This window comes from Acinonyx jubatus, chromosome D2, assembly GCF_027475565.1.
Source record: "Acinonyx jubatus isolate Ajub_Pintada_27869175 chromosome D2, VMU_Ajub_asm_v1.0, whole genome shotgun sequence".
NCBI lineage: Eukaryota > Metazoa > Chordata > Mammalia > Carnivora > Felidae > Acinonyx > Acinonyx jubatus.
The window spans coordinates 44,791,253-44,804,926 of NC_069393.1; the positions used below are offsets into that span (position 1 = coordinate 44,791,253).

General features: G+C 38.3%; 1 protein-coding gene across 11 annotated transcripts in view; it reads right to left on the reverse strand.

Moving 5' to 3' along the window:
- PTPN20 (protein tyrosine phosphatase non-receptor type 20) overlaps positions 1 to 13,660 on the reverse strand; it is a 113,462-nt gene extending 99,802 nt beyond the window's left edge. For 7 of the 11 annotated variants that reach the window (XR_008292066.1, XR_008292065.1, XM_053207134.1 and 4 more), the window contains exon 1: positions 13,447 to 13,587. The gene's annotated coding sequence lies outside the window, so the exon portion shown is untranslated. Of the gene's footprint in view, positions 1 to 13,234; positions 13,367 to 13,446; positions 13,589 to 13,617 lie in introns of those variants that run through there. The other 4 variants (XM_027062500.2, XM_053207138.1, XM_053207128.1 and 1 more) reach the window with 4 other exon arrangements.
- Between the last annotated feature and the right edge of the window lie 14 nt (positions 13,661 to 13,674).

Below are 13,674 nucleotides of genomic sequence, written 5' to 3' on the forward strand. Positions count from 1 at the left end.
CCAATTTGGGACAATTTGGACAATAGGGACAATTTGCATTGTCCCTAAAGCGTTCTCCATAACAAAAGCCTGCACTCCAAGGAAGAGTACTTGACTAGGGCTTTATCTGACCTGGAGGAAGAGCAACCGCCAACTCTAGTCTCCTCTAGCCATCTGTCTTAGGTAAAGAGATAAGAAAAGAGACTAATCAACAATTCAGAAAATCACATCTTAAGGACTCAGGCCCACCAAAAATACAAGATCTAATCCTAAAATTACACAATGCTTTTCTTCCTCAAAGCCCTACCATTCATCTAGGCTTCAGTATGCTAGCATATGTTAGCAGTGCATTATAACTGAAAAAGTTGCAAGCTGCAAGTTATAAACTCCATGTAAGGAGGAGTTCTTAGGAAAACCTAGAGACAACAGAGGTATGAAAAGATTTTTTTTTTAAAAGAAAGAAAAAGAAAGAAACTAGAAGAAACTGCAAGCTCTGACACCTACAGCTATAGGAAACATTAGACAAGAGTCCAGTTTCCAGCCAGACTGACACAAAATCTCACTCTAAAAGCCTAAAGGAGTGCCTGGGTGGCTCAGTTGGTTGGGCAGCTGACTACAGCTCAGGTCATGATCTTGCAGTCTGTGAGTTCGAGCCCCACGTGGGGCTCTGTGCTGAGAGCTCAGAGCCTGAAACCTGCTACCAATTCTGTGTCTCCCTCTCTCTGCCCCTTCCCTGCATGCTCTCTCAAAAATAATAAACTTAAAAAAAAATTTTAAAGCCTAAGGACCTCAGTTCTTATTATTCAAATACTATGTCTGACTTTCAAGAAAAATTACAAAACATTCTAAACAAGCAAAAGAAAAACCTTACCATCTAAAGAGACAAAGCAAGTTCAGAACTAGATTCCAATATGACACACATATCCAGTAGGGATTTAACAAAAACTAAGAGCTCTAGGAAAAAGAAGTAATAATGTGTAAGAATATATGGGTCATGGACACAAACAATGGCAAACTGTAAAAATAAATAAATAAATAGGAAATGTTCAAAGTAAAAAACACTGTAACATAAATGAAGAATGCTTGTGATGAACTCATCAGTAGATTGGGCATGGCTGCAGAAAGAATCAGCAAGCTTGAAGACACGTCAACAGAAACCTCCCAAACTAAAAAGAAAGAGAAAAAAGAAGGGGTGTGGGGGATAGAACAAAATATATAAGAACTACTGGACAATTTTAAAAAGCGTAACATATGTATAATGGGAATGCCAGAAGGAGCATAAAGGAAGGGAGGGAGGGAAGAAGAGAGGGAGGGAAGAAGGTGGGGAAGGAAGGAACAGAAATACCTGAAGTAAAAATAATCAAGACTTTCCTCAAACTAATGACAGACATGAAACCACAGAACCAAGATGCTCAGAAAACACCAAGGAGGATAAATATCCAAAGCATATTATATTCAAACTGAAGAAAACCAAAGACAAAGAGAAAATCTTGAAAGAAGTGAGAAGGGGGGTAAATACAATACCTATAGAGGAACAAAGACAAGATTTACATCTGATTTCTTGTAAGAAACCACACAAACAAAAAGACCATAGAGTACTTATATGATGAAAGGAAAAAAAAAACCCAATTTAGAATTCTGCATACAGTGAAATTATCCTTCCAATGTGAAGGAGAAATAAAGACTTGCTCAAACAAACAAAAACTAGGGGATTTTTCCCAGACCTCCACATAAGAAATTTTAACAAAGTTCTTCAAAGAAAGGAAAAGGCCAGAAACTAAGAACATCACAGAAAGAATAAATGAAGGTCAAGTAGAATCTCTTGTTCTTCCTATTCCTAATTGATCTAATAATTTTTCAAGTAATAATGGCAACAATGTACTGGGTGATTATAGCATATGGATAAATGAAATGAATGACAGCAATGTCATAAGGGATAGGAGGGAAAAATTGGGACTACTGTGTAATAAGATAAATATGTAAGGCAAAATGGGGAGTACCCATTAAACAGCATAATGTTATTTGAACGTAGACTTACATTTATTATAAATGTATACTGCAAACACTAAGGTAACCACTAAAAAAATTAATTTTTTAATTAAGAGGACAGAAAATGATTTACCATAAGTGACTGACCACAAAATGATCAATTAAAATCAAGGAAGGCAGAAAAATGGAGGAAGATAAAGAAACAAAGAACAAGTACAAGTAGAAAACAGCTACAAATACAGTAGATATTAACCCCACTATATTATTATCACTTTAAATATGAATAGTCTAATAAATACATCCACATGTCAGAGTAGACTTTTTAAAAGCCTCCAATATAACTTGTCTCTCAGAACCCCACTTTAAATATAAAGACAAAGATAGATTTTTTAGATAGGGAAAGAAATAGATATAGCATGCTAACACTAATCAAAAGGAAGCTAGAGTATCTATATTAATCTCAGGCAAAGCAGATTCCAGAAAAGGAAAGTTACCAGAGACAAGGGGTGGCACTACATAATGATAAATCGTCCATTCTCCAAGAGGATATAACAATCCTTAACAGGTACACATCTAACAAAGTGTCAAAATATGTGAGGCAAAAAGTAATAAAACTACAAAGAGAAATAAACAAATCCACTATTTTAGTTATAGAAATCAGCACCTTTCTATCAGTAGTGGACAGATTCAGCAAGCAGAAAATCAGTAAGGATACAGTTGAGCTGATCAACACAAGCAATCAACTGTATCTGACATTTATCAAATGCTTCCTTCAACAATAGCAGAATAAGCACTGTTATCAAGCTTGCATGGAACATTCACAAAGACAGGTCACATCTCAAGCCACAAAACACACTTTAAGACAAATTGGAAAGAGTATAAATCATACAAAATATGCTCTCAGAACACTGTGAAATTAAACTAGAAATAAGTAACAGAACGATAGTTGGGGATTAAACAACATGTGATTAGATAACACAGAAGTCAAAGAAGTCTCAAGAGAAATTTTAAAATATTTTGAACTAAATGAAAACTGAAATACAACTTATCAAAATTTGTGAGATACAGCAAAAGCAATGCTTAGGAATAAATTTAAAGTACTAAATACATATATTTAAAAAAGAAAGATAAAATCAATAACTAAGCTTCTACCTCAAGACATTAAAGAAAAAGGGGCAATATAAACCTAAAACAAGCAAAGAAAGAATAAAAATTAAAGCAGAAATAAATGAAGTTGATAACAGCAAATCAATAGAGAAAATCAATAAAACCAAAAGCTGGTTCTTTGTAAAGATAAATAAAATAGATAAACCTATAACCAGGATAACCACGGAAAAAAGTGAGCCAATACCAAGTACTAATATCAGAAATAAAAAAGGATTATCACTACTGATTCTACGGACATTAAAAGGATAAGAGAGGAATATCATCATGCCCTCATATTTGATAACTCAGATTAAAGAGATCAATTCCTTATAAAACATAAACTACCAACATTCACAAAAGAAAAAGTTGATCATCTGAATGAGCCTATAAAAGAAATTCAATCAATAAAAATATACCAATTACCTCCAATCTCTTCCATAAAACAGAATCATAGAGAACACTTTCTAACTCATTCTATAAAGCCAACATTGCCCTAACATCAAAACCAGATGAAGACATTAAAAGAAAAAAAAAAAACTATAGGCCAAAATCACTCATGAACACAGATACAAAAATCAACAAAACTATCAGCCACTGAATCCAAAAATATATCAAAATAATTATACACCATGACCAGCAAAACTTATTCCAAGTATGCAAGGTTGGTTCAACATGTGAAAACCAACTGACGTAATGCAACAAAACAGTCTAAAGAAGAAAAATTATATTATCATGCCAATACACATAGAAAAAACATTTAACAAAATCCAAACACATTCATGATAAAAAAAAAAAACTCTCAGGAAACCAGGATTAGAGGAGAGGAACATCCTCAACTTGACAAAGAACATCTACAAAAACATCTACAGGTAACTTAATGATGATAAACTAGATGCTTTCTTCTAAGATGGGTAACAAGGCAAGGATATCCTCTCCCACCACTCCTATTCAAGACCAAATTATAGAAGTCCTACCTAATGCATAACACAACGGAAATAAAAGATACACAGATTGGTAAGGAAAAAATAAAACTACCTTTCATCTCAGATGACATGATTGCCTAAGAAGAAAATACCAAAGAATCAACAACAACAAAAGAACTTCTGGAACTAATAAGGAATTATAGCAAGGTTGAAGGTTGAAGTTAATACACAAATGTCAATTCCTTTCCTATATACCAGCAACGAACAAATGAAATTGGAAATAAAAAATACATCATTACATTAGCTTCATCCAAAATGAGATACATAGGCATAAATTTAACAAAATATGTGCTGGATGTACATGAAGAACTCTACAAAACTAATGAAAGAAAGGAAACGTCTAAATAAATGAAGAAATATTACATGTTCATGGATAGAAAGACTCAAAATTGTTAAGATCTCAATTCTTCCAAATGTGTTTTATAGAGTCAGTGCAATCTCAGTCAAAATCCCAGCAAGTTGTTTTGTAGTTACCAATAAACTCATGCTAAAGTATATGTACACAATGAAATACTACATGGCAATGAGAAAGAATGAAATATGGCCTTTTGTAGCAACATGGATGGAACTGGGGAGTGTTATGCTAAGTGAAATAAGTCATACAGAGAAAGACAGATACCATATGTTTTCACTCTTATGTGGATCCTGAGAAACTTAACAGAAACCCATGGAGTAGGGGAAGGAAAAAAAAAAAAAAAAAAGAGGTTAGAATGGAAGAGAGCCAAAGCATAAGAGACTCTTAAAAACTGAGAACAAACTGAGGGTTGATGGGGGGTGGGAGGGAGGGGAGGGTGGGTGATGGGTATTGAGGAGGGCACCTTTTGGGATGAGCACTGGGTGTTGTATGGAAACCAATTTGACAATAAATTCCATATTAAAAAAAATAAAGTATATGTGAGAAAGCAAAAGATTCAGAATAATCAACACAATACTGAAGAATGAAGTAGGAACTGACACTTCAGGGTTTCAAGATTTACTATAAAGATACAGTAATCAATACAGCATGACACGGTGGGAAAAAAGACAAATAGATCAACAGAGAGACCCACACAGACCCACACAAATTTGGTCAACTGATCCTTGATAAAGAGCAAATGCAATTCAATAGAGAAAGAACATTCTTTCTGACAAACAGCACTGAAACAACTGGACATCCATATGCCAAAAAAAAAAAAAAAAAAAAAAAAAAAAAACTAGACTTTACACTTTTAAACAATTAATTCAAAATGGATTATAGGCCTAAATGTAAAGCACAAAATTATAAAACTTCTAAAAGATAACTGTATTGGTGCCCAAGGCTATCATAACAAAGTACCACAAACTGGGTGACTTTAAAAAAAAAAAAAAAACTGGGGTGCCTGGGTGGCTCAGTCGGTGAAGTATCCGACTTCGGCTCAGGTCACGATCTCGCAGTTTGTGAGTTCGAGCCCCACTTTGGGCTCTGTGCTGACAGTCTGGAGCCTGGAGCCTGCTTTGGATTCTGTGTCTCTGTCTCTCTCTGCTCCTCCTCCTCCACTCTGTCTCTCTCTCTCTCAAAAATAAATAAACTTTTAAAAAGTAAAAAAAAAAAAAAAAAAAAAAAACTCCTAAATAGCTCAACAATTAAAAAAAATATTTAATGGGCAAAAGATCTAAACTGATGTCTCACCAAAGAATATATGCAAATGGAAAATAAGCATATGAAAAGCCGTTCAACATCGTATGTCATTAGAGATCTGCAAGTTACAACAATGAGATGTTACTACATACCTATTAGGCTAAAATCCAAAAAAAACTAAGCAAACCAAAAGCTGTTAAGGATGGAGATACATTGCTGGGAATGCCACTCTGGAAGACAATTTAGCACATTCTTACAAAGCTAAGCATAGTATTTCCATATGCTCTGGCAACTATACTCCTAGGTATTGACCCAATTGATTTTAAATGTATATCCACACAAAACCCTGTGTTCAAATGTTGATAGCCGCTTTATTCACAATCATCAAAAACAGGGGTGGGGGAGGTGGAGCTGGAAATGCCCAAACTGTCCTTCATTAGTTGAATTGATAAACAAACTGTAGTACATCCACCCAATGTAGTATTATTTGGTGATAAAAGGAAATGAGGGGGCACCTGGGTGGCTCAGTAGGTTAAGCGTCCAACTTCAGCTCAGGACATGATCTCACCATTCCCGAGTTCAAGTCCCACGTTGGGCTCTGTGCTGACAGCTCAGAGCCTGGAGCCTGCTTCAGATTCTGTGTCTCCCTCTCTCCCTGCCCTTCCCCCACTCATGCTCTGGTTCTCTCTCTTTCTCTCAAAAATAAAAAAATATTAAAAATTTTTAAAAATGAAGAAAAAGAAAAGAGCTATCAAGCTATAAATAGATATGTAGGCACCTTAAGTGAATGTTGCTAAGGAAAAGAAGCCAGGCTGAAAAGGCCACATACTGGATGATTTCAACTATACTACAAGTCTTTTATCATATATGTATTTTGCAAAATCATCTCCAAGTGTGAGACCTGTCTTTATTCTCTTAACAGTACCTTTCACAGAAGTTTTTAATTTTAATAAAGACTAAATTATCATTTTTTTTTCTTTCATGGTGATCCATGGATGATTCCTTTTGGTGTAGTATCTAAAAATTCATTGCTGAAACCAAGGTCACCCATATTTTCTCCTGTGTGATTGTTGTGGGCAAACGGTATTCCCTAAAAAGATATTTTGAAGTCCTAACCCCCAGTATCTGTGAACATAAGCTTTTTTGGAAATAGGCTATTTGCAGACGTAATTAAGATGAGGTCCTAATGCAATAACTGATGTCCTTTTAAGATAAGGAAAATCTGGACACAGAGGAAAAAATCCGTATGACAAGAGAGGCAAAAACTGGAGTGATGTGTCTACAAGCCAAGGACAGCAAGCATTGCTGGCAACCACCAAAAGTTAGGAAGGAGCAAGGAAAGATCCTTCTGTAGAAACTTCAGAGAGAGCATGGCCTTGCTGACAAAATCTCAGAATGTTGCCTCCAGAACTGTGAAAGAATACACTTCTGTTTTCTTACAGACATCCAGTCTGCGGTACTTTGTTATGGCAACCCTAAGAACCAATACATATTTCGGTACCATGAAGTACAGTGTTGTATAATAGATACCCAAAAAAAATGTGGAAGTGGCTTTGTAATTAGGTAATGGATAGAGGACATAAAAGTGTTGAGGCACATTATAGAAAAAGCCTAGTCTGCCTTGAAAAGACTGTGGGTAGAAATGTGGACATTAAAGGCGACCCTGGTGAGGGGTCAGAAAGAAAAGAGGGGAATAGTGTAAAAAGCATCTCCAGTCTTCGAGAATACATGTACCGTCCAAGAAAAGAATATTGCTAGAAACATAAACTTTAAAGGTTCCTCAGGCTAGGCCTTAGAAGGAAATAATGAGAGACACCTGGGTGACTCAGGCGATAAGCATCCAACTCTTGATTTCGGCTCAGGTCATGATCTCATGGTTTGTGAGATCAAACCCCCACATCAGGCTCTGTCCTGACAGTGCGGAGCCTGGAGCCTGTTTCAGATTCTGTGTCTCCCTCTCTCCCTGCCCCTCCCCTGATTGTGCTCTGTTTATCTCTCTCTCAAAAATAAATAAACATTTTTAAATTTTTTTTTCCAAAGGAAATAATGAACATATTATTGGATACTGGAAGAAAAGCAATCATTGTTACAAAGTGGCAAAAACTGCCTGAAATGTGTTCTACTGTTGGGTCGAAGTAGAACTTGTAACTAACTACAGTTGCCTTAAACAAAGTGGAGGTGAGGGGCACTGACCACCCCCACCCCCGCCATGGTAAAAAGTACACCTATAACTTTTGACTCCCCAAAAATGTAACCACTTATACTCTACTATTGACTGGAAGCCTTACCAATAACACAAAGTCAACTGACACATCTGAATGTATCATATCTACAGATATATCACATCTGTATGTCTCATATACTATATTCCTAAAGTAAGCTAGAGAAAAAATGATGTTATTTAAAATATCTTAAGAGAAAATACACTTATAGTACTACCTTTATCAAAAAAAAAAAATCCACATATAAGTGGACCCATGCAGTTCAAACCCATGTTTTCAAGGGTCAACTGTAATGAACTTGGATATTTAGCTGAGGATATTCCTAAGCAAAGTGTAGAAGATGTGACCATGGGTTCTCCTTGCTGCCTATATAACAAAATGCAAGAGGGAAGAGATAAATTGAGAAAGGAATTGTTAGGCGAAATGGAACCAGCATTTGATGATTTGTAATATTCTCAACCTATCCAATATATCATGCTCTGGAAACAAGACTAAAGGTATGGTTTGACAAACTTCGGTAAGAGCATGGCCCTGCTAATAACTTGATTTCAGACTTCTAGCTTCCAGAACTGTGAAAGAATGCATATATTAGGACACTAAGAGCACAAACCACAAAAGAAAAATTTGGAAGACTCTTAAAAATTTTTCTTAATCCCATTCTTCAAAAGATTACATTAAGAAAATATAAAGATAAGCCACACACTGGAAGAAACACCTATATGGAAAAGGACTTGTATTCCAAACATGTAAAGACCCTTATAAACTCAAGAAGACAAACAACCCAAGTTTTTTTTTAATGAGCAAAATATTTGAATAGACACTTCACCAAAGAAAAAACTACAGATGGTAAATTAAACATAGGAAAAAAACGCTCAACACCATTTGTCAACAGGAAAATGCAAAAGGAAACAATGAGATGCCACTACACACTTATCAGGATGGCTAAAATGAAATACAATCACACGAACAATACAAAGCAGTTCTGGCAAAAATGGAACAACTGGAACTCTGATGCACCGCTGTCAGGACCCCTTTACTCACTACCTTGCCTTAGTTTTCTTAAAAGCACTTTTCATTACCTTAAGATTTACCTATGTATGCAAGTCCTTGTGTATCTGCTCATATGTGTACTGTCTATCTCCCTCCGTATAAGTACCACGAGGCTGGTGACCTGGTCTGTCTTGTCACCACAGTGTCACCTCAACACCAAGATGAATGGTAGAACGTGGGCACTCAATACATATGTATTAAAAGGCAGTAAGAAGCAGAAAGAAGTGACACAAAGATAAGTAAATTTGCAAAAGCAAGGAACCCAGTCATAGCAGCCCACAGAGGGGCAACCTGATGTAAAAGAAAGTAAATTTAGACCGCCAGGACTGTGCGCATTCGAATTATCTGGGGAGCTCTGCAAAATACGGATTGCAGGTCACATCAAATGAATGAAATCAGAGAATGGGATCCAAGTATTGATCATTAAAGTTCTCCAGGTGATCCTAGTGCAGTCAAGATTAAAAACTACTGAGGAAATGGAACCTAGGCTTTGGAGCTGTACCTACTTGGGTGAAAATCTTGGGCAAGTGACATAACCTCCCTCTGCCCCAAAAATCTCATCTATAAAATGGGAACAATATATACCTCCCAAAGACTGAGATTCTATATAAAGCTCTAAGTAAATGTTAATGTGCCTCTCCAGGGCAAGCTTGATGAAATCTTCATTGCTTGGTATGACAAATGCTAATTCAATCATCAATTCATATCTTCCATTGTTACCTGACTATTGAAGTGAACATTTGCATTGGAGAAGTTTAGAAATGCTAACTTTCTCAGTGTTCTGATGATAAGATGCCACCTGAAGCTATGTCCATTTTAAATCTATGAGTAACTAAACTTTGAAGGGAAATCTAACTTACTATTTATACCAGCGATTCTCAAACCTGGATGCAGGTTAGAATCAACTTAAGCTTTTTTAAAAACAACCCATACCAAATGTCCAGACCTTGCGAAAGCCCATTAAATCAAAATCCTTGGGGTAGGTCCAGAGCATGAGTATTCTTTAAAAGGCTAATTGATCTGTAATTCTAAAACACAGTCAGGGCTGAAAAATACTTATTTGCACTAATGACACCCCATGCTAACTACATATCCGAGTCATTTGTGGAGCTCTCAAAAAAAAATAGATGGATTCCAGAACCCTGCCATAACTTAGTGATTCCGAGTCCATGGACATGGAACTTGGCATTTTGCAAAGCATCATAAAACTTCCCCCTGGTGATTCTGACAGAAACCTGCAGGGAACCACTACCTTATACTATGAATTTACTCTCCCTGTTGTGTACCAGCAAAGGTCCTTTAGAACTTTCCTGGCATGTTCAGAACTTTCATGGCCGCCCATGCCAAGCCTTCCCAGTTTCTTTTAATCAGTAACTGATGCAATACATCACAGCAAGTCTAAAGTCTACAGACCTTTTCAAAACATTTTCATGTGCAGACTACTGACCCACATCATTTACCACACACTGTGCCCAGCACCAGCTATGCAGTCCGCTGGCCTTTCTAACCAAATCCCATTAGGCTGCCGATTTGGGAATGGCAAAATGGAATGCCCAGGCCTCATTTCCCTTTAAGTGGTATGTGATACCAGGACTAATGACATTAACCTCACTGGTCAGATGAGTCTGAATGAAATCCAAGTTGTTTTCTGCACCTAGAGGCAAACTTAAATTTGCTTCCCTCAGACATAATAAAATCTAAGGAAAGGTGATCTCTTAATTAGGAGCATTAACAGAGTGCCCTGTAATTTTCAAGCTCTACTAAACGCAGCAGCAGGACCCTTAGTGAATGATTTTAGGGGAGTCAATCAGTACACATATCACCCTGGCTGCATTACCAGACAGATGGTAATAGCATTTAAACAACCAGGCATTATTCTTAAGCTTATTAAATACATTAATTCATGTAATCCTCAAAATAACCCTATTGAGCACATACTGTACTTTTATTATTCCCATTTCATGAGTTAAAAAAAAAAAATACACACGGAAGTTAAATGAGTTCCAAAGACACAGAGTTAGTAAGTGGCAGTTTTTGAACCCAGGCAATTTGCTTCAGCCTGTTACCTTAACTAGTAGATGAGTGATGGCCAAACAATCTTTAAAAAAATTAAAAAAAAAAAATTTAAGTTAGTCCGCAGCAAACACTGGATATCAGACTATGTGTACTGTGGGTAAGTGACTTAACCTCTCTGTGCCATTTCTGCACATGAAAAATAGAGATGACAGTACCTGCCTCAGTGAGTTGGGGTGAGGATTAAACAAGACAATGCATGTGATGTGCTTAGAACAACACTTGACATTTTTAAGAGCTGTCAATGTCAGCCATTATTGCTATTTGTACCATAATACGGCCCAAGTGGTTGGGGAGAAATGACAACCTACTAAACTGAAAATCCTCTCTGGTGATCTTAGATCTGTAGATTCTGTAAAGTCCCAGTATATCAGACCCGATAGGACACGCAAAACAGACTTTCACGAGAACTTTGTAACTGTTACTGTGACAAAGCCCCAGCCCATCCAGGCCAAGACTGAATGAGTCTGCCAGTGACACCCCTGTTTGCTATAGTTTAGCCTTTTTAAGCCAACATCCCCTATTATCAGGCTATATAAATACAACACATTAGGAGACAGGCTTCGAAATAACTGCAAACAGTGGACTACAGGACCCTGTCAGTTGGTAAAGGTCAGCACCCCTCCCCCGGTTATATGTGCATAAACCAAAAGAAAAACAAAACGAGAGCTCAAAAATAGGTAACATTCATCATGTGCTTGCCACTTATTAAATGTTTTCCATAGGTTGCTTCATTTAATCCTCAAAACACCGTTCCAGGGGCTAACATTCCCAGAGAAAACCACACAACCCCACTGGTCGATCTCACTCTAAATTCATTTCTACACACCTCGAACAGGTATTCAACACTGCCTGACAGTCCAATCCCATTTCCCTAGTCACTTCACTTCTCCACTCTGCGGAAGGACGTCACATGTGTCTCCTCAAGAGCCTAACACCTCTTCTCCTCTCCCCCACTGTCCTCTCAGTCAATGACTGCATTACAGACAGATGGTGCCACTACCACCTACCTGCATCTGCACCTGTTGTCTCGGCTTCCCCTCTAGTGATACTGGAATATGTGCTCCTGATCAATTCAAAGCCAACCACCCACCTGCTCTGGATCTCCTCCCCTCTCAGATATTCAACGACCTACCCCTGTAATGTTCCCCTCTCTCATCTGCATCATTTCTCCCTTTCTAGGAGTTCAATCCTACTGGCATATAAATATATTCTAGTTTCTTCTATCTTGGAAAAAAAAAAAACCCACTTGACCTAAAGGCCCCTCTAGTCCAAAAAGTTATTCTTGTTAAAATGATTAAAATCCTAATTCCAAATCCATCTTACACAGTGGCATTCGCCACAGTTAACCACCACTTCCTTCTTTTTTTGGCTTCCCTTTTTCTTTTCTGGGTACACTCTCAACCTAGGTGGTTTCAGCCAGTCCCTTAGTTTAAATACCATCTATGTGGTAGTGATTCCAAAGCCCTGACATCGCACAGGACTTCAGATACAAATTTCCAATGGCCTCTCTGACATCTCAACTTAAAAATCTACTAGATTTGTCATGTATATTTCACCATAATAAAACAAAATAAATCTACAAGGTGACAGATGGAGAGAGGGATGGAGAGATAAATCAATATGTGAGAAATAAAAAAAAAAAAAAAACACAAGAACAAGTGTGGTTAAATGTTAGTGGTGGAACCTAGGTGGCGGGTATACAGAGTTCAGTGGAAAATTCTTTCCAACTATGTTGTTTGTATGTCGCACGTTGGGGGAAAACCTAGTAGGCATCTCAAACCTAACATATTCAAAACATTAATTCTTGGTTCCACCCCTTCCAAAAATGAAACCTACACCCCACCTACATTTTTCCCCATCTCATTAAACAGCAAGGCAAAAGAGTAGGCGAGGCAAAAACCCAGGACGCAGCCTTGACTAGCTATCTTCCCCTCTGGACTATAACTCCATCAAAGCAGGGGCCCTGCCTATCTTGTTCATGTATATTCCCAACTTCGAGAGCAGTGCCTGGCACACAGGAGGTGTTCAAAACTAGCTGCTGAATTAACTGATGAATTAATGCTCCGTTTCTTGCTAGGCCCCTCAACCCTCATTGGTCCTTGAGTGAGACCGGAGTTCTTGGCCTCAAAACCTCCCCAGCCCAGGCCAGCGAGGACCATACCATGTCTTAGTATCTGATTATGGCTTCTTACCAATCATATCGGCTCCATGCTTCTCAATGAGAGTTCAAGGCCTTTCTTTACCACAGAGCCAAAGTGTTTCCTGCCCCAAACCTGTCACACACAGGAACCACAACATATGTCACAGTACAGCTGGACATCACACTACACAGGCTGAGTCTCCACCCCCCCCCCCCACCCCCGCCTTGGCTTCTCTTTGCCCAGGGCCTGCCCAAAACCAGCACCTGCAGGCCTCCTGGGGACTGGGGCCACAACACACTCCCACTGCCCCTGGGCATCAAAGGCATCTTCCTCTCCGGGCCACCGGGTGAGCCCAAGTCGGCCCTCTCACGCTGCTGCGCAGCAGCCTCCCCCACCCTCCCCGCTGCCACTTGGCCCCAGCCACAATTCCTCACCTGGCCTGCCCCGCCCTGCGTGGCACCAACCGCCCCCTGCCCGCCCCCAGCCCGCCC